Source organism: Narcine bancroftii, chromosome 1 (assembly GCF_036971445.1).
Source record: "Narcine bancroftii isolate sNarBan1 chromosome 1, sNarBan1.hap1, whole genome shotgun sequence".
NCBI lineage: Eukaryota > Metazoa > Chordata > Chondrichthyes > Torpediniformes > Narcinidae > Narcine > Narcine bancroftii.
This window is the reverse complement of record NC_091469.1, coordinates 253,017,903-253,038,002: the sequence shown is the minus strand read 5'-3', so window position 1 is coordinate 253,038,002 and position 20,100 is coordinate 253,017,903. Positions and strand designations below refer to the sequence as shown.

General features: G+C 45.5%; 2 long non-coding RNA genes across 3 annotated transcripts; both read left to right on the top strand.

Moving 5' to 3' along the window:
• Window positions 1-475: 475 nt before the first annotated feature.
• LOC138751276 (uncharacterized) lies at window positions 476-11,470 on the top strand. Of its 2 annotated transcripts, none has more exons than XR_011349794.1 (3): window positions 476-550; window positions 5,627-5,866; window positions 11,150-11,470. It is a non-coding gene; the product is annotated as an uncharacterized lncRNA (long non-coding RNA). The 2 variants fall into 2 exon arrangements; XR_011349796.1 differs by having other exon boundaries at window positions 5,627-5,916.
• LOC138751279 (uncharacterized) lies at window positions 6,242-10,875 on the top strand. The gene is made up of 2 exons (XR_011349798.1): window positions 6,242-6,735; window positions 10,235-10,875. It is a non-coding gene; the product is annotated as an uncharacterized lncRNA (long non-coding RNA).
• Window positions 11,471-20,100: the final 8,630 nt, after the last annotated feature.

Sequence of the window (20,100 nt, the reverse complement as noted above, 5' to 3'; positions counted from 1 at the left end):
CAGAAGGCCAGAGAAAGTCCCAGGTCTTTTTTGCTTAGTATGGGTTTTGTTGGTAGGATGGTGCTATAGCCTATGAACAACAGCCTAGTAAGGTGTTCCTGTGGTCTCGGTCATCTAACACAGAGCGGAGGGCCAACGAGATGTTGTTGACCTGTTGTGATGAAAATCCGACTGATGTGTGTCCAGATCCTTCTTCAGGCAGTAGTTAATTTACTCCAGAATTAATAATTATGTTACAGAGTGACAAACTGACGAGCTGTGAGGTATTATGGGATTTGACAGCATTCCTTCAAATTTACAAGCAGTCGACAGGACCCCTGCTGTTTGTCCAAAGCTGGGATCACAAAGGTACTGAGACCATTTTCAAGATAGACAGGATATCCAGTATACATCTGGTGACTGCACAATGCATTGTTGCACTGACATGTTACACACCTTATGAGGTTGCATATGCATGTAATATAAGTAATAAATTGTTAGCATTACTGGGCCATGACAGGACAAAAATAGACTGGGTTGACAGCACAGAAATCTTCACTCCAGATGGCCGGTACTCTCTGGAATTCTCTATCCTGAAGCGTTAGGGATCAAACATTCAGAAATTCAGAGGTGCAATGTTGAGAACCACTCCTGGAGTACTGCTCTCAGTGATGGAACCACTCCCGGACTATTGCGCTCAGTGGTGAGACCACTCCAGGAGTACTGTGATCAGTGGTGAGACCACTCCTGGTGTACTATGATCAGTGGTGAGACTACTGTGATCAGTGGTGAGACCTCTCCCGGAGTACTGTGATCAGTGGTGAGACCACTCCTGGAGTACTGTGATCAGTGACGAGACCACTCCCGGAGTACTGTGATCAGTAGTGAGACCACTCCTGGTGTACTGTGATCAGTAGTGAGACCACTCCTGGTGTACTGTGATCAGTGAAGGAACCACTCCTGGAGTATGGCGCTCAGTGGTGAGACCACTCCTGGTGTACTGTGATCAGTGACGAGACCACTCCTGGTGTACTGTGATCAGTGACGAGACCACCCCTGGTGTACTGTGATCAGTGACGAGACCACTCCTGGTGTACTGTGATCAGTGACGAGACCACTTCTGGTGTACTGTGATCAGTGACGAGACCACTCCTGGAGTACTGTGATCAGTGGTGAGACCACCCCTGGTGTACTGTGATCAGTGACGAGACCACTCCTGGTGTACTGTGATCAGTGACGAGACCACCCTGGTGTACTGTGATCAGTGACGAGACCACTCCTGGTGTACTGTGATCAGTGACGAGACCACTCCTGGTGTACTGTGATCAGTGACGAGACCACTCCTGGATTACTGTGATCAGTGGTGAGACCACCCCTGGTGTACTGTGATCAGTGACGAGACCACTTCTGGTGTACTGTGATCAGTAACGAGACCATCCCTGGTGTACTGTGATCAGTGACGAGACCACTCCTGGTGTACTGTGATCAGTGATGAGACCACTCCTGGTGTACTGTGATCAGTGACGAGACCACTCCTGGAGTACTGTGATCAGTGACGAGACCACTCCTGGTGTACTGTGATCAGTGACGAGACCACCCCTGGGGTACTGTGATCAGTGGTGAGACCACCCCTGGGGTACTGTGATCAGTGGTGAGACCACCCCTGGTGTACTGTGATCAGTGGTGAGACCACCCCTGGTGTACTGTGATCAGTGACGAGACCACTCCTGGTGTACTGTGATCAGTGACGAGACCACCCCTGGTGTACTGTGATCAGTGACGAGACCACTCCTGGTGTACTGTGATCAGTGACGAGACCACTCTTGGTGTACTGTGATCAGTGACGAGACCACTCCTGGAGTACTGTGATCAGTGACGAGACCACTCCTGGTGTACTGTGATCAGTGACGAGACCACCCCTGGTGTACTGTGATCAGTGACGAGACCACTCCTGGTGTACTGTGATCAGTGACGAGACCACCCCTGGTGTACTGTGATCAGTGGTGAGACCACCCCTGGTGTACTGTGATCAGTGACGAGACCACTCCTGGTGTACTGTGATCAGTGGTGAGACCACCCCTGGTGTACTGTGATCAGTGACGAGACCACTCCTGGTGTACTGTGATCAGTGACGAGACCACTCCTGGTGTACTGTGATCAGTGACAAGACCACCCCTGGTGTACTGTGATCAGTGACGAGACCACTCCTGGTGTACTGTGATCGGTGACGAGACCACTCCTGGTGTACTGTGATCAGTGACGAGACCACTCCTGGAGTACTGTGATCAGTGACGAGACCACTCCTGGTGTACTGTGATCAGTGACGAGACCACCCCTGGTGTACTGTGATCAGTGACGAGACCACTCCTGGTGTACTGTGATCAGTGACGAGACCACTCCTGGTGTACTGTGATCAGTGGTGAGACCACCCCTGGTGTACTGTGATCAGTGACAAGACCATTCCTGGTGTACTGTGATCAGTGACGAGACCACCCCTGATGTACTGTGATCAGTGATGAGACCACTCCTGGTGTACTGTGATCAGTGACGAGACCACTCCTGGTGTACTGTGATCAGTGGTGAGACCACCCCTGGTGTACTGTGATCAGTGGTGAGACCACCCCTGGTGTACTGTGATCAGTGACGAGACCACTCCTGGTGTACTGTGATCAGTGACGAGACCACTCCTGGTGTACTGTGATCAGTGGTGAGACCACCCCTGGTGTACTGTGATCAGTGGTGAGACCACCCCTGGTGTACTGTGATCAGTGATGAGACCACTCCTGGTGTACTGTGATCAGTGACGAGACCACTCCTGGTGTACTGTGATCAGTGGTGAGACCACCCCTGGTGTACTGTGATCAGTGGTGAGACCACCCCTGGTGTACTGTGATCAGTGATGAGACCACTCCTGGTGTACTGTGATCAGTGACGAGACCACTCCTGGTGTACTGTGATCAGTGACGAGACCACTCCTGGTGTACTGTGATCAGTGGTGAGACCACCCCTGGTGTACTGTGATCAGTGGTTAGACCACCCCTGGTGTACTGTGATCAGTGGTGAGACCACCCCTGGTGTACTGTGATCAGTGACGAGACCACTCCTGGTGTACTGTGATCAGTGGTGAGACCACCCCTGGTGTACTGTGATCAGTGGTGAGACCACCCCTGGTGTACTGTGATCAGTGATGAGACCACTCCTGGTGTACTGTGATCAATGACGAGACCACTCCTGGTGTACTGTGATCAGTGGTGAGACCACCCCTGGTGTACTGTGATCAGTGGTGAGACCACCCCTGGTGTACTGTGATCAGTGGTGAGACCACTCCTGGTGTACTGTGATCAGTGACGAGACCACTCCTGGTGTACTGTGATCAGTGACGAGACCACCCCTGATGTACTGTGATCAGTGATGAGACCACTCCTGGTGTACTGTGATCAGTGACGAGACCACCCCTGGTGTACTGTGATCAGTGGTGAGACCACCCCTGGTGTACTGTGATCAGTGGTGAGACCACTCCTGGTGTACTGTGATCAGTGACGAGACCACCCCTGGTGTACTGTGATCAGTGACGAGACCACTCCTGGTGTACTGTGATCAGTGCGAGACCACTCCTGGTGTACTGTGATCAGTGACGAGACCACTCCTGGTGTACTGTGATCAGTGGTGAGACCACCCCTGGTGTACTGTGATCAGTGGTGAGACCACTCCTGGTGTACTGTGATCAGTGACAAGACCACTCCTGGTGTACTGTGATGAAGGTCCCAGGGCTAAAATATTGGTTCCCCTTTACTTCCTATGGAATGCTCTGTTACCTGCTGAATATCTCCACACCTTTGTGTGTTGCAATTGACTTCAGCATCATCAGACATTCTTGTTGAACTCTGTACTTTATATATTAAAGTGTTGCTCCTTTCCAATGGATTCAATGAGATAGCTTCTCTTCCCCCCCACCCCACCCCACAGAGCTGCAGAGTCAGAGTCAGTGGCCAAGGACGTATGTAGATATCTAAATCAAGGTCTGTGCGGCTGGCTAGAAACATGGTGCCAAGTGCAAAACTGGATTGGCCATGACCTTACTGAATTTTCAGAACATGCTATGGGTCCAAATGGCTAATAACCGCCTCTGTCTAGCTTGTTCTTGGGTAAGCCATACTGGCTTTAGTGCTGGATGGTAGCCTTGAGGTTACAGCTCAGCCATGATCTCTGCGAAAGGTTGAGCAGTTATGCATGGCCTGCTCCTCTTCTTTTTTGCTCTTATGAACAAACAGCAGGAAGGAATACAGGAAATCTAACCACAAAGGCAACAATATATGAGGTGGTAAAATGCCCCAAGGGATGTCATGGAAGAGGCTTCACACAAGTTCTAACACTCAGCTCTGTTGGGGAATCTCAGGACAGCTGGCCACACTGTCAGGCACTGGTGTTGGGGTTAAAGTTAGAGTTACTCTAACCCTAACCCTATTTTATGAATACTTGCTCTATTAAAATCCGTTTTAGGAAGAAACCTGTGTTCGTTATCCGAAAGAAATTTGAATGGGTTTTTGCTTTTACAAAAATAGCCTTCAATGGTAGTGAAGGTGTCTTCGTTTTATGCCATTTTGGCTTACAAAAGGTTTCATAGAAACGCTCTAGTTTCATAAAGCGAGGTACACTTGTACACACAGGATAAGCTAGAAGGAAGGCAATGTTGTATGGTAGAAGCAGCTTCTGACCACTTAAATCCGCGCCTCACAGTGACACCCAATAAATCTACCAACGCATATGTTTTTGGAGGGAGGGTGGAAATTGGAAAGCCCACGCAGGTCACGGGGAGAAAAAGGCACAAATTCCTGAGAGGTAGTGGCAGATTCGAGTTGGGTTGCTGGCACGGTAATAGCCTTGTGCTAACTCTAGTGTTTGAGCTGGGCGCACGGACAGGTAAGGAGTCAAGTTGTGGACGGACGTGAACATAGGGACGAGGATTTGAAAATGAATGCTTGCCAGATGCGAACCAACCTGAGTCTGCAACATAAAAATGACAGAAAGCAGAATGACAGGAGGCACTAAACGCAAAGAGGTCCAAAGACCCAGGGAGTTCCAAGAGGGATTGGTTATTTAAGGGAAAATTTTTGAGTGGTGGAAAGGCCTGGTCAAAGTATGAAAATAAAAGTTAATAACAGTGTTTCTTCTGAGAAATACAGAGGCATTGAAATTCTTTAAATGTAATTCATGCCAATAACTTTTCTCTTTTACTTTCTGTGCTGTGACTTGATTATGTTTGGTGCATGTAGTACAATATGTGAGACTCTGATCATGGGAGTTTGATTACTGTCTGTTCTGTGACCAGCCACTAATTGTTTTCCAACAATAATGTCCAGCTGTGGTGAAATGCCAGATTTCTGAGCTGGTTTCACAAGGCTCTTGCAATGGAAAAAACAGAATCAGGAGTAATTTTTTTTATTTCTATTTTTAGAGAGCTTTCCAAGCATTTGCCAAACTTTAAAGCTTGAGATTTTATTTTGTTTACTTTTGGTATTTTTAGAAATGGAAAAGTACTCTTGGTGTTGTGGTGAAACCACTTGTGTATATAAATGCCATGACCTTATATGTTTGACCCTGCTCTCACTGGCCAGCTCATGACTCCTCTCCTTTATTCCCCATAAAGGTTGTCATGTCACAACCCTGCTCCCAGTTCAAGTCCGGGTCAGTGTGAGCCAGCAACTCAAGGGATGCTGTCCATCTCTCGTTAATAAAAGCCTTCAGTTCCAATAACTTCAGCTCTTTTGGTTAATTGATCGTGCTTCAGGTGTTAAACAAGAAAGTCTGCAGGTTCTGGGGTCAAGTGCAATGCATGAATGCGCAAGAGAACCTCAGCAGGTCACGCAACATCCAGAGGAAGTAAAGGGTGAGCAATGTTTCGGGCCTGGGCCCTTCCTTTGGTTTAAGCGACAACAGGTAGGTGCCTGAATAAGAAGGTGAGGAGTGGGAGAGGAGGAGTGGTGAAGAGAGGAGGGAGGAAGGGATGGTGGGAGGAGCACGAGCTAAGAGGTCATTGCAAGGTACAGGTGAGAGCATAAGAGGAAAAGCCGAGGTAATGGAGAGGGTAGATTTGTGATTATAGAGGGAAGGGGGAGGTGTGGAGCAAAGGAGACAGAGGTTATAGGGAAAGATTTGGAGGAAGGGGTTAACGGAAATTGGAGAAGCCGTCTGCACTGTCTGTCTAAGTTCTATGCTTATGCTCAGTCTATTACAGTTCAACACCAGAGGAAAGTATACTCCAACTCCAATTTGCGCTGCTTCACCCAAGTATTCAACTGGTAATCCATTTCCCTTACACTAACAAGCTCTCAGCATCAATCTCTTCAGCATCGACGTCCGATTGGACCAATTGAAGGCTTCATCATTGACTTGGTCCTCTAATCAGCTCCTCGCTGACATTTCAATTTACAGCTACAGAGGTGTATGCTTGGAGTGGCAGACATTTAATTTCCATCAGGAAATGTATTTATTGATGGTGCAACCCCTTTTCCTCCACACACACTCATAGCCACGGGGACATTCTCAATTCCCTTGTTCTAGCTCTTTGAGCTACAGCTGCTTGTCAGAAAGGTTTCCATAGCAACCACATCCCCAGGGTGTCGATTGCCATGACACTTTGGATCACCGTGAGAGGCTCTGGCAGGATGGAGGCTGAAGTAAGGATTATTAGATAACACCCCGCTCCGTGCTTGGTCCTGGCAGATAAGAGGAGGCCTCATTTTCATTCTTCACAGGGTGAGGTTATTTCATGGAAAGAGACAAACAAGCTTTTCTCCCACAGATTTCCAGGCAGCAAATGTTCAGGTTGAGCCATGCATGAGAGCAGCAGCGACTTTTAACATAGAGCTCTCCAGTACAGCACAGGCCTCTCCACCCATGATGTGGTGTTGACTATTGTAAACGTACTCCAACATCAATCTTAGACCTTCCCACCTCACAGCTCTCTATATTTCTTACACTCATGACAAGGGGAACTAATAGCCAGAGGGATGAGCCTCTCCCTCCATCTCCTTCTGGGAGTGCAGCTAAAGGAGTGGTATTGAGAGCAGAAAATCCTTGAAACAGTCCACACATCCTGCAGCATCTACATTAATGTCCTCAGGCCCAAGGAATGATTGTGGAACCATTGAACTCTACAGCACAGAAATAGGCTCTTTGCTGCATCTAGTCCATGCCAAACTATTATTCTGGCTCGTTCTGTGATCCTACCACCAGAAATGATCCTTCCGTACCCCTCCCAAATGTGGATCTATCCAAACTATTCTGAAATGTCAAAATGCCTACATTTATCAATTTAGCTGGCAGCTTATTCCACACTCACTGTTCTTTGTGTGAAGACGTTCCCCCTAATATTGCTTCAAACATCTCACCTTACACCATGAACCCTCTAGTTCTTGTCTCACCCCACCTCATGAGGACTGAGAAAGAGGAATGGCAAGATGGGCAAGTCGTCCAGCTCCAACACCATTCTTTATCCTCAGACGTGCTGGGATTTAATATTTATATATATATTTTAAATTTAGAGATACAGCACAGTAACAGACCCTTCTGGCCCACAACCCGTGCTGCCCAAATACACCAGTTTACTAACAAATCCTGAATGTTTTTTGAGAGTGAGAAGAAACAGGAGGACCTGGAGGAAACCCCCATGGACACAGGGAGAATGTACAAACTTCTTACAGCGAGTGGCGGATTCGAACCGGTCTTGCTGAAGCTCTAATATTATAACTCCTACGCTGACCGTGCTGCCTAGTCCACAGGTTATCCCTTCTCCAAGGAGTGATGGGCCAAATGATCTCACTTTTTGTTGAATGTAGGTATAGACGAGCAAAGCCCCCTCTTCCTTCTATTCATTCTTTCACCTCGAACTGGGTTTTAACCCTTGGGGTTTGACAAACACCAACATTTCAGCTCCATGATGTTATCCAATTTTTCCACTACCGTAGCAACAAACCCTGCCTTGCCCTCTTAAAGATGCGGAAAGTGATGGGTGCCTGCCTGACCCTTACCCAGAAAAACTACCCCTGCCCCAGAGGGATACAGAATGGGAGACCCATTCCTAGTCATCACTTCAAAGAATACAAATGGAAATGCTATGATCCCAGAAGACCCCAAAACCCAGCAGCAATAGACATTCACCAAGACAAATGGTTATTTAAACAAAAGTTGCTTTTAAGTATGCCATCATCATCACCCTGTACAAAAACAAAGGTGAGAAATCAGACTGCTCAAACTACAGGGGAATCACGCTGCTCTCCATTGCAGGCAAAATCTTCGCTAGGATTCTCCTAAATAGAATAATACCTAGTGTCGCCGAGAATGTTCTCCCAGAATCACAGTGCGGCTTTCGCGCAAACAGAGGAACTACTGACATGGTCTTTGCCCTCAGACAGCTCCAAGAAAAGTGCAGAGAACAAAACAAAGGACTCTACATCACCTTTGTTGACCTCACCAAAGCCTTCGACACCGTGAGCAGGAAATACTAGAGCGCATTGGATGCCCCCCAAAGTTCCTCAACATGGTTATCCAACAGCATGAAAACCAACAAGGTCGGGTCAGATACAGAAATGAGCTCTCTGAACCCTTCTCCATTAACAATGGCGTGAAGCAAGGCTGCGTTGTCGCACCAACCCTCTTTTCAATCTTCTTCAGCATGATGCTGAACCAAGCCATGAAAACCTCAACAATGAAGACGCTGTTTATATCCGGCACCGCACGGATGGCAGTCTCTTCAATCTGAGGTGCCTGAAAGCTCACACCAAGACACAAGAGCAACTTGTCCGTGAACTACTCTTTGCAGACAATGCCACTTTAGTTGCCCATTCAGAACCAGCTCTTCAGCGCTTGACGTCCTGCTTTGCGGAAACTGCCAAAATGTTTGGCCTGGAAGTCAGCCTGAAGAAAACTGAGGTCCTCCATCAGCCAGCTCCCCACCATGACTACCAGCCCCCCCACATCTCCATCGGGCACACAAAACTCAAAACGGTCAACCAGTTTACCTATCTCGGCTGCACCATTTCATCGGATGCAAGGATCGACAACGAGATAGACAACAGACTTGCCAAGGCAAATAGCGCCTTTGGAAGACTACACAAAAGAGTGGAAAAACAACCAACTGAAAAACCTCACAAAGATTAGCATATACAGAGCCGTTGTCATACCCACACTCCTGTTCGGTTCCGAATCATGGGTCCTCTACCGGCATCACCTACGGCTCCTAGAACGCTTCCACCAGCGTTATCTCCGCTCCATCCTCAACATTCATTGCAGCGACTTCATCCCTAACATCGAAGTACTCGAGATGGCAGAGGCCGACAGCATTGAATCCATGCTGCTGAAGATCCAACTGTGCTGGGTAGGTCATGTCTCCAGAATGGAGGACCATCGCCTTCCCAAGATCATGTTATATGGCGAGCTCTCCACTGGCCACCGTGACAGAGGTGCACCAAAGAAGAGGTATAAGGACTGCCTAAAGAAATCTCTTGATGCCTGCCACATTGACCACCGCCAATGGGCAGATATCGCCTCAAGCCGTGCATCTTGGCGCCTCACAATTTGGCGGGCAGCAACCTCCTTTGAAGAAGACTGCAGAGCCCACCTCACTGACAAAAGACAAAGGAGGAAAAATCCAACACCCAACCCCAACCAACCAATTTTCCCTTGCAACCGCTGCAACTGTGTCTGCCTGTCCCGCATCGGACTTGTCAGCCACAAACGAGCCTGCAGCTGACATGGACATTACCCCTCCATAAATCTTCATCCGCGAGCCAAGCCAAAGAAGAAACATGGAAACAGAAGCACACTTTAACTTATCACTATTGAATTAACTAACCTAACTTAATACCCTTCTAATTCTAAGCGAAACGTGTGTGTGTGTGTAAGTTCAGAAAAGTTCTTTGATTCACAGTCCATTCTCACTTTTCATTCCTCCAAGTTCACTGGTTGCAGGCAATTCTTATACTGTTCACAGAATTTAACATTTATAAAGTTCACAAGGCTTTGGTGCTTGAAAGTTACTGCTTAGTAAGGTTCTTGTTGGTTTTCAGAGAAAGAGATTTGTTGTTCCAGGGCATCCACAACTGATTCCTTTTTAATCAGCCACTCCAGTGTCTTACTGATGAAACTTTCCCCCTTAGGGTTTTCCAGATATAACCTCTTTCTTTCAGGCCACCACAGCAGTTATAAAAGGATGACTATGTTGGCAACCTATTTGACTTATTTCCATTAATTATAGAGGAAAGAGAAGACTACTTCGTGACCAAAAGAGTGAAGGTCACTTTTGTTTGGCTGACCCACAAAAAGGGTTCTACTTGCAGAAGAAATGCTGCGCTTGGATGGTGACCAGAGTGAGAGTCGCTTGAGTTCAGTTGATCCCCGAAAAGGGTTCTGGAAACTTTGTGAGCATCATTTGCTTCATGTCCCCTATGCCAAAGAAGAGGGGAGTTTTGGTTGGCATTCGTCTAAAAAGGGCATTTCATTGGAAGTACCTCAACAAGGGTTTTGAGTTACAAACATTCTGTCACCCCTGATTTCTTTCACCCACTTCATGAACTGCTAATTTCATCTAAGGGTTGGGTGTTTAATTTCACTGAAAACCTGTGTGTCTCATCTACTGGAAAACCTACATGTCGCAACAATTTCAAGCCTATGTGTCATCACTCAATTTCTGAAACTGAACTTTGAACTGCGTTTTGAGAATGGTGTCTACACGCACATGCACACACACGCACACACACACACACACACACACACACACACGCACACACACACGCACACACACACGCACACACACACACACACACACACACACACACACACACACACACACACACACACACACACACACACACACACACACACACACACACACACACACCTATCAGTAGATAAGCTTAGATAAGTTAGTTAAATTAGGTAGTATTATATTTTTGTTTTTTAATAATTAAAAATATTATTTTAAATATATTTCTATCTGGGCTCATTTTTATCATTGCTGTCTGATATGTAAAAACAAAAAAAGTGATGTTTAGGTATTTTAGAACTTAAATTTAGACTTACAGCACGGTAACAGGCCATTTTGGCCCACGAGTCCGTGCCGCCCAATTTACACACAATTAACCGACACTCCCCCCCGGTATGTTTTGAACAGTGGGAGGAAACCAGAAACCCTGGGGAAAACCCACGCAGACACAGGGAGAACATACAAACTCCTTAAAGACAGCATGGGATTCGAACCCAAATCCTGATCGTTGGCGCTGTAACGACATTGCACTAACCGCTACGCCAATCATGCCGTGTCATAAGTGTGGTAGAAATGTGAATGTGAAGGTGACAATGGAATTGATGTGGGTACAGGAGGGAGAATGATGACGAGTGAGAGATACTGATAATGACATGAAGAAGCGTCTGATGGAGATGATGTAATCAAACAATTCATGTGATTAAAGTGCTCATTCCAGATTTTATTCAATGTTATTTGTATATGTTTTGGTTTGAATATGTAGAATTACAGCAATTTTTATACATTTTTCCCCCATTTCAGGGCACCATGATGTTTGGGACATTTAGCTTCACAGGTGTTTGTGAGTACTCAGGTCTGTTTAATTGCTTCATTGGTGCAGCTAGGCTTGCTTCAAAGCTTTTGATCATCTTTGGAGTCAACATGAGGATCAGAGTTGTGCCAATGGAAGTCAAAGAAGCCATTATAAGAATGAAAAACAAAAATAAAACAGTAAGAGATGTCACCCAAACCTTAGGATTCACAAAATCACAAGAAACAGGCCATTCAGCCCAATGAATCTGCTCTGCCTCTCCATCATGAACTAAAACATTTTCACATCTAGTTCCACTTTCTGGCCTTTTCCCCATATCTTTTGATACCCTGACTAATTACCTATCAATTTCCTCCTTAAACTCCTTAAATGATTTGTAGGTGGCAACAAATTCCACAAATCCACGACCCACTGGCTAAAAAAAATTCTCCTCATCTCTGTTTTAAATGGATACCTTCTCATTCTAAGACTATGCCCTTTTGTCCAACCCTTTCACCATTCAAAATATTGCTATGAGATCCCATCTCATTCTTTTCTACTCCAATGAATACAGTCCAGGAGCTACTAAATGCTCCTCATATGTTCGCCCTTGCATTCCACGAATCATCCTGGTAAATTTTCTCTGGACTCTCTCCATCAGTATTGCATCCCTTCCTAGATAAAGGGACCAAAAACTGCACACAGTTCTTCAGATGAAGTCTCACCAGTGCCTCATAGAGCCTCATCAACACCTCTTTATGCTTTTTTCACTATTCCCCTTGAAATTAATGCCAACATAGCATTCACTTTCTTCACTGCCAATCCCACTTGGTGGTTCACCTTTAGGCTTTCCTGCACGATGACCCCTAAGCCCCTTTGCACTTCTAAATTTTGAATTTTCTCCCCATACAAATAATAATCTGCCTGTTTACTTCCTCTTCCAAAATGACCAACCATACATTTTTCAGCATTGCACCTCATCTGCCATTTCTTTGCCCACTCTCCTAAACTGTCCAAGTCCTTTCGGTTTCTTCAACACTTCCTACTCCATCACCTATCTTGGTGTCATCTGAAAACTTTGCCACAAAACCATTCAATCTATAATCTAAATCATCGATATACATTGTAAAAAGCAACGGCCCCAATACCAACCCCTGTGGAACACCACGAGTAACTGCGACCCACCTTTATTCCCTTTATTCCCACCCTTTGCTTTCTACCTATCAGCCAATGCTTCACCCAATCTAATATCTTTACTGTAATTCCATGGGCTCTCATCTTATTAGACAGCCTCTTATGCGGCACCTTATCGAAGGCCTTTCGAAAATCCAAATCCACAACCTCCACAGCCTCCCCCTTGTCCACCCTACCTGAGATTTCCTCAAAAAATTCCAATAGGTTGGTCAGGCAGGATCATCCCTTCCTGAACCGATGCTGGCTTGGACCTATCATGCCACGCACCTCGAGGTATTTCATAACCTCGTCCTTGAGGATCGACTCTAATAACTTTAATAAGCTATAATTTCCTTTTTTCTGCCTCCCTCCTTTCTTAAGCAGCGGAACTACATTGGCGACATTCCAATCCTCGGGATCCATGCCAGAGTCTATTGATTCCTGGAAAATCATTTCCAATGCCTCCATAATCTCCAAGGCCTTCACAACCCATGGGTCACCTCATCTGGTCCCAGAGACTTGTCTATCTTTAGTCCATTCATCTTACAAAGTGATATCTCTCTAGTAATCCTGACTGTACTTAATTCTATTCCCCGAGACCTCTGACTATCAGGTGTACTGCTTTTGTCTTCCTCAGTGACACAAAATTCTCGTTTAGTTCCTCTACCATCTCTGTGTTACCCATTATAATTTCTCCAGCACCATTTTCAATCGGCCCAATATCTAACCGTGACTCTCTTTTACTCTTCATATATTTAAAATAACTCAGTATCCTTTTGTATGTTATTTGCCAACTTCCTTTCATAATTCATCTTTTCTTTCCTAATGACTTTCTTTGTCTCTTTCTGTAAATTGTTGTTTCCCCATCCTGTTTTCTCATTAATTTTTGTTCCCTTGTCTGCCCTTCATTTTGCTTTTATTTTAACCTTTACCTCATGTAGCCACACTTGTGCCATTTTTCCATTCATAATTTTCTTTTTTCTTGGAATATATCTATCCTGCACTTTCCTTTTTTCTTGTAGAAATATCCTCCAATTCTGCTCTGCAGAATTACCAAAATCAACCAACTGATGAGCTCAGTAATCGCAAAGGGTCTGATGTTCCAAGCAAGACCCTCCAATGCTGATGACAGCAGAACTCTCATAAGAAAAATTCCCACACACAGTTCAGAAACACCCTTCAGCAGGCAGGTGGGGATGTGTCAATCACCTCTGTCTGCAGAAGGAAAAACACATCCTTGTCCCAAACATTACAAGGGCACTGTATTTATATTCCCAATCAGTTCCCCACCAATTCATCTTGATTTAAATATCAGTCTCCTTCACATTCCCAGAAATGCTGGAGGAACGAAGCTGGTCAAGCAGCATCAAGAGGAGACGTTTCTGGGAGTTTCCTACAATCACAGCTTCTGCGGGCTTCCGTGTTTAAATCCTACACAAACATCATCAATAGCAATGTGATTACAATAACATTACACATATTTCAGTTCGAAGAACAGACACTCTCATAGATTTCCATTCCAATGCTGAACATGCTCGCAAACATCTCCACCCTTCTCCCCCTCTGCCTCCCAGTTCTGTCGGTTTCTCTTTCATGCATCATTCCTCAGTCCCTCTCTCAGCCCGTGATTGGTCCTTCACAACCTGTATTAGTCACACTTTCATAAAATTCTCTCAGCCTCACCCTCAGACTGTTAATGCGATCCTTTGCGTGTCGCGTGTTGATGCCTCTCATCCTCAACCATCTCCCAGTCTCACTCCATAAGCTGCTTGTGCCAATCTCACTTCTTTCTGCAAAAACAGTCGATCTCTCTCTAACCTGAAACCATTAGTCTCACTATTCCGGCTGTGTGTCCCTGTCCCACTTCCCGGTCATGTTTCCATCCCACTTCCTGGTCATGTGTCCGTCCCACTTCCCGATCATGTGTCTGTCCCACTTCCCGGCCGTGTGTCCATCCCACTTCCTGTGCGTGGGTCCCCATCCCACTTTCCAGCCGTGTGTCCCCATCCCACTTCCCAGTCATGTGTCTGTCCCACTTCCTGGCCATGTGTCCATCCCACTTCTCGGTCATGTGTCCATCCCACTTCCCGGCCGTGTGTCCTTCTCACTTCTCGGCCTTGTGTCCATCCCACTTCCTGGTAATATTCCTGTCTCACTTCCTGACCGTGTGTCTATCCCACTCTTACATTGTGTCTGTCAAAGTCTCCCATGCTCATCACATCCTTCCAACAGCCTCCCTGTCCTGGCGGAGCCATCTACTTCTGCTTCCCATATGCCTGACAGCTTAGCTTTCCTGTCCCCATCCACCACTCTTACCTCCCCAGCAGCTTGTTGCCTTCACTCTCCCTTCATTGTCAACCTCGCTCTCACAGCTGTGTCTATCACTCACTCCCCCAGCTGTGCTTCCACCTTGTTCGTCCAGCTGTGGCCTTTGGTCACACTCTCCCAGTCTTGTCTATCAGCCCCCCTCTCCACAATGTCCACTATTCTCCCTTCGCAGCTGAATCTAATTCTTCCTCTCCCAGCAATCGCTCTCTCTCTCTCTCTCTCTCTCTCTCTCTCTCTCTCTCTCTCTCTCTTTCAGCTGTATCTATCACTGCCTTTTTCAACTCCAATGATCATTCCTTCTCAAATACACTTCTGCTCTTTTCTCCAAACCCTTTTAAGGGCCTGTGGGTTTATATTTTTCATGGAAAGAGACCACTGCAATCCTGTTGCTTGTAATCCATCACACTGCGGATGGTCTTTGTCAATCTGAGCTGTAAAACTGTACCTGGGTAATTCTGTCCCTAAGTGAGGCCTCACTCAGTAAACCATTCGGTTATGTGGCTCTGTTGAATGACATGGGACCTAGCATTCTCATTGAACAGTGTGCCCGTGATGGTCTGAGATACTGGGTGAAAGGTGGACTGCCTTTCAGAAGAAACTGGCCCCTCTCATCTCCCTTACTAAATGTGCCCCAACAAGGCAGGTCAGGATATTGTTGCGAGCCCAGAGGACTCCAAAACCCAGCAGCAATAGAAATTCACCAAGACAATGGTTATTTAAACAAAAGTCACTTTCAACTTTCTTTAAACATAATAACAAAATCAAACTTTATCTTGTTACTATCAATTTAACCCCCTTCTAATTCTAAGTGCACGTGTATGTAATATGTATATGTTTGGGAAAATTCTTTGCTTTAATAATCCAGTCTCACTTCTCCAAGTTAACCAATATCAGGCAATCCTCCTACTGTGCACAGAATTTAACATTTATGAATTTTCACCAGGCTCTGCTGCTTAAAAGTAAATGGTTACCACTCAGGAAGGTTCTTGTTGTTTTTCAGAGAGATATTTGTTGTTTTGGACACACACAAACTCATTTCCTCCAATCAGTCACTTCAATGTCTTGCTGGAGAAACTTGCCCTATCATGGGTTTTCCAAATGATAACCTCTTCTTCCAGGTCCCCACAGAGTTCCTCTTGTTTCCCTTATTTCAGGAGAAACACTCTAACCAGCCATTTCTTCTTGTAAGGACTACAAGGATTTTGAACAGACTGAACTCAGAACTCACAACCCATCTTCAAAATGGGGTTTTTCAACAAACCTGCTAGCTTGTCAGGTTACAGCCTCAACTGCTACTGTAGAACTGACTCCTCTCTCTCTCTCTCTCTCTCTCCTCTCTCTCTCTCTCTCTCTCTCTCTCTCTCTCTCTCTCTCTGAGAGAAGAATCTTGCCTGTTTTTTTTTCCCTCTCTGCTTGTTAAAAGCTAAAAACCTCTCCCAAGGCTCCAAACCCAATCTTTGAAAGATCTTATCAGTTCTTCTCAGCCTGGACTTTATTGCCCGTACACAATAGATCAGCATTCTTCATTGCTTCTGCAAAGCCAACCAGAGCTTGAATGCTTGGCTTCAGCAAAGCTCTTGCATTTTAAATGAGATATCTTTTGTGAAGTGTTACTCTGTTTGTGAAGTGACCTACACTAAACCCCCACAGTCTATCTCTTTTAAAGATATATTTATCCATAACCATGCTAATATAACCCATAACAATATCACCTTGACCTTAAGGATGAAACAATCCCAGCGTGTTACATCCAGATGGAGACTGGGATAACAGCTGGAACTGCAACAGGTGGAAAATTAAACCTTAAACAGCAACAAAAAAAGTGATAGAAACACAGAGGATGTGTGGAGAAATAAACAGCGTATTAAATCAACGAGCCTTTAGAGCTCACTGGCCTGAACAATGTTTCCCCCTTTGTAGATGCCACTTGAACTGCTGAGTTTTTCTTTTTGATTCAGACTTCTAGTGTCAATAGCATTGGGGCCTCAACCTACTGAGTTCCTCCAGCTGACTGTTTTGCCCCTTTGATACATTTTGCAATTGATCCTACACTTACACGGTAGCTACTTAACCTGCAGCATATCTTAGGCAGAATATACACCCACACATCATCCAGACCAAACTCAGCTCCTTGGAATTGCGACACAATATTATCTTCATTCCAGCAACTAAAGCTTGTTTGATGGACTCCCAACTGAATTTGGTCATACTTGTCGCCAAAGAACCCTCTACTCCAACCCACCACCCAATTGGCAGCTTCTCCTTCAGTGAACCCAGATTACAAAAAGTGGCCCAGTATAACTTCCTGCACCATTTGTACCCTACACCTCAGAAACTACCCAGATCAAAGTCGGAGATTTCAGAAATGTGTTTTAGATGTGGTGTGGAGGTGGGAACTTTTGTCCACCCTACCTGGCTGTGCTCAAAGGTTCCTTTCTGGAAAGACCTAAGGGATATTCTAAAAAAAAATTTACAAGAGAGGATTTTCCACAAGATTGTTCCTTTTGGGAATATTGGAGAAGTGCGATTTAGACTGACTAAATTCTAAATTTTGTTTGTGAAGGTTGCTTTGGCAAGAGCCAGGAGGTGTGTGGCGGTTTTGTGGAAGTCCGACTGCCAACTAAATACCACATGATGGAATATGGAAATGCAGAGTTGTATTCCCCTGGAGAAAATCACATATAACCTATGGAGGAAACATAACACATTCGGTAGAGTGTGGTAACCTTAGTTGTAATACATTGGTCCTCAGATAGATTGATCCCCCCTTTTAAATAGGGGTAAGGTTAAACTATCCCAGTATGGCCAGAGGTGTGGATACAGAAATAGGACTTGGTGCAGACAACACACCTGTCCTTTTCTTTTTCTTTTGAGTTCCTTTCTTTTTTTTTAGTGTTTTCTTTGAATGACATTGCCATGGTGATTTCTTTTCATTACAGGTTTTGCTAGGAATCATGCACCCCATGATGAGTGGGATCGAGATAAGTTTTTGGAATGTATTTGCTGTGGCGGGTGGGTGATTGGGACAAATATGGACTTTGGCTTTGTTTATTGAATTCTGTAAGTCTGTGAAAACTAAAATAAAATATTCAAAAAAAGTGGCCAACGCACAATTTTCCTATCAGTTGTACAGATGATGTAAAGGCTTGGTCAGGCCACAGTCACAGACTGCTAAGGAGCACTGGATTCCATCAGTAGGTGCTCACCCAGGTTGTAAGTTAATGATCTGCCATATTTAGCGGAGAAGTAAATAAGTACCGGGGGGGAAGAGATTATTTTTGCAGAAAGTCTACCAGCAATATTTAATTTTCTGCCAGAGAGGGGGAAATGGAATCTGGCAGGGAAAACTACCGGATTTACATAATGAGAGCATTACAGTATTAGCAATGAGGTCTGCAGGGAGTAGTGGAGATCAATCACTGCAACAATCTGAATCATTCTACCTCTGCACTAACAGCAAACACATGGTGAAATAAGAGACACAGCTGCAACCTCTCACAGGGGCACAGGGAATCTTCGTAATGGCAGACCAGGCCATCAGCATCTGGCTCAGACGTGAGGCTGCAACTCAGTTTTGTAAAACAACGAGGGGCCAAAGTAAAATCTTAGGCCACAAAGGCATGTCTTTCAACCAAGCTCGACGAAGTCTGCAAGGGCCCAGTAAAGTGCATTGACACTACCAGCAACAAACAGCCAATCCTTTCTGTTTTCCCTCTGGGACCCCCTCATCCACTTAAACCCTTCCCATGAATCACCTCCTTAGTACTTACCCCTGTGACTATAATAAGTGTGACACTTGCACCCACATCTCCTCCCTCCCCACTATTGGGGCCCCAAACAGTCCATCTAAGTGAAGGAACATTTCACTTGTAAATCTGTAGGGGTCATTTACTGGTGTGCCCTCCTCTACATCGGAGAGACTGGATGCAGACTGAGCCTTCGCTTCTGTCCTCTGCAAATGCAAGGACCTCCCAGCGACCAGTTATTTTACCCAACCCAATGCCACACCAATATGTCTGTCCATGGTCCCAAATTGGAGGAACAACACTGGACACTCTCCATCCAGACAGCAGTGACATCCAATTTTGTTAACCAACTCCCCCTTCTCTCTCTCTTTTCCTATCCCTCTTTAATCCAGCTCCCCACCCCATTCCCTTCCCTCTCTTTTCACAGAGCTACCCTCAGCCCTTTCTTGCTATCACTTTACAGCATTTTTTTTCTTTTACCCTCCACCTGTATTACCTTTTAGCCAGTGTTCCTTTCCCCTCCTCCCCCCAAAGTTTCTTATTCCTGACGAAAGCCCGAACTTTGGATACCCTTTACTTCCCATGGATGTTGCGTGACCTACTGAGTTTCTCTAGCATATTTATGTATTTACTTGACCCCAGCATATGCAGATGCTATTATTTAAATCCTTGAACACTCACTGCTATACACCCCAAGCTCGAGAGGCTTCGGCGAGCAGAGACTGAGGTCGAGCATATCTGAATTAAGGTAAGACTGAATATTGTCACATATTATATTTTTGTTTTTTTTCCCCTCTGTGTATGGAGAGGGGATGTGTGTGAGATCTTAGAACAGGCCCTTGGTACATCACAGGACAGGCCCTTTGGCCCAATGTGCCCATGCTGGCCAAGTTGGCATTCTGGGCGAGTTCCATTTTCCTACATTTTTCTAAAATCTTCCTGTCCATATATCTGTCCAAATGTCATGTGAACGTCATAATTGGGACACCCTTTCAGAGTTTCCTCTGGCATCTTAATCCAGGCACGGACCATCCTCTGAAAGAATTGTCCCTCAAGTCACTCTTAAATCTCCCCCTTTCATCTTAAACCGAGGCCAGTTGTACAGAGCAAAGCTTCACTCCCAGATAAACTCAATGCCTTCTATGTCAGATTTGACCACCAGAACAAGGAAGGGCCACACCGCACCCCCATGACCCTTGATGATCCTCTACTGTCAGTATCCGAGGAGGACATGCAGGCTGCCATCTGGTCTGGGCAAAATCTGTGCTGACCAACTTGCCAATATATTCTCACACATCTTCAACCTCTCGGGCAGTGTTCGG